Genomic DNA, 2045 nt, shown 5'->3' with positions numbered 1-2045 from the left:
TCTAAGTCTCTGGGTTAATATTCACTTATCAGTGAGTGCATATCATGTGAGAGAACCCAGATGTCCCTCAACAGAGGAATGGATACAGAAAATGTGGTACATTTACACAATGGAGTACTACTCAGCTATTAAAAACAATGAATTTATTTTTTTAATTTATTTATTATTATTTTCTTTTTTTTGAATTTTTTTAAAAAGAAATTTATTTTATGTGATGTGAATATATGTGCGTACATTGTCCCTTTGTTCAGACACACCAGAAGAGGGTATCAGTCCCCATTACAGATGGTTGTGAGCCACCATGTGGTTGCTGGGAATTGAACTCAGGGCTTCTGGAAGAACAGTCATTGGTCTTACCCACTGAGCCATCTCTTCAGCCCCCCTGAGCAGCATTCTTAAAACCAAGTAATAAATGAGTCTATCATCCCCATCTTGTGGATCTCTCTCACCTTCCATAGCTTCTCCACTGCCAATTTTCCATGTGGCTGTGTTTCCCCAAAATCTGCCTTTATCTGTCTTCTCTTATTCTATTCTCTTCCTAAATAAAAATCATTCCCATGGCTTAAATATCTACATGCAAGTAAGAAGGTTTGGCTGGACTCCATTGTGCTGTATTCAAGTACTACACACAGTACACACTCAGCACGCAGGACTGGAGTTTGTTGTTGTTCCAAATTTGCCCCCTCCATTGTTCCTTATTTCAATAAACAATTCCTGTGTCTTGATAAGTATTATACTAAGAGTTGGAAACCATTTAAGCTTTTTGTCTTCATTTGACCATTAAGTTCACCCTCTCCACACCTTTCCATAATTCTCAATTACTACCCAACCATGGCATCTTCTGCTTGAGTTGTTGCTAAAGTTTCTAACTGGTACTCCATTGCCAATCTCTAGGCTCCAGTTACTGTTGCTTGGGAATGATAACTCACAAAATGATCCATATCTTAAAACTTGCACAGATCTCTATTATTTAAACTAAAGCACAATTCCTTGGGCATGGTGTACAATACAAGACTTCATGTGGGAGCATTTGATTTTCTTTCACCAGGTGGAATCTACCCAAAGCGCTCTTTCTCTCTCAGGCTAGACTGAGTCCTGGCAGCTACCATCCCTTGTGGTTTTAGGTTTCCTGGGTTCTTCACCCTTCTCCTGATCCCACAATGGCTTCCAACTTTTTATTTAGAGAAAGTCATTAGTATGAATTCACCCTAGATTATCTCCTTTCTAAAGCCTTCCCTGCCACCCCACCCTTAAAAACACCTGTGTATATTTATCATAGCATCAATAGCGTTTTGATTACACTTGACAGCTTTCATGTCTTGTAATCTCTTGAGCTCAACCATGTACCCCAGTGGGTCTTTTGAATGCAAAAGTCTAGCACCATGCTTGGTACATGACTTGGTCTCTGTGTAGGTCGACTGGTTTAGTGATTAACAACGGTCTCTTTCACTATTCAGTGTTTGGTTTGGCAAACTGCACATTCATCTACCACACTGCATATGCTTGGCAAACATTTGAATGAACGAATCAATGAGCCCAAGTCTTCCTTAATTACTGGAATATATCTGCACAGTGCAACTAACTACATAATATCTATAGACAGCTAATTGCACATGATAATAGTCCTATCCTTTAACTTCATTGTTGTCTGGATTCAAATTGCCTTGGGCAACCCAGTACTCCATTCGTTGCCCTTGGACTCACTAACTGCTTTCCCAGTTTGTTGTGGCTTTTATTTAGTAACCATCAGGAAAATGTCAGAATAGCAAAGTTTTGAAAGTTCAAGCAATTAATAAAAACACAAGGTACTCCACCATGGAGGTTGCAATTAAACGTGAACAACTGTCAGAAGTGACCCCTAACTAGTATCTTCTCCTTTAGGTCTAGAATAATCTCTGGAAGATCCNTTGATTTTGGTCGGAGCAAATCAGTGGATTTTTGCCCAGAAGAAAAATGGTCGTCGCGGCGTCAGCTCCCTTTTCTATGTAGCCCAATCAACATCGAGGATTCCGGGCGTCGGCGTCGTCACTTCCGCCCGGCCTTCC

General features: G+C 40.3%; 1 pseudogene; it reads left to right on the top strand.

Annotated features, from left to right (window-relative positions):
* The window catches only part of LOC110338437, a 5848-nt pseudogene that overhangs the window by 898 nt on the left and 2905 nt on the right, over positions 1-2045 (top strand).

The sequence above is a fragment of the Mus pahari genome, chromosome 21 (genome assembly GCF_900095145.1).
Source record: "Mus pahari chromosome 21, PAHARI_EIJ_v1.1, whole genome shotgun sequence".
Lineage (NCBI taxonomy): Eukaryota > Metazoa > Chordata > Mammalia > Rodentia > Muridae > Mus > Mus pahari.
The sequence above is the reverse complement of the archived record's forward strand: the minus strand, read 5'-3'. Positions and strand labels throughout refer to the sequence as shown.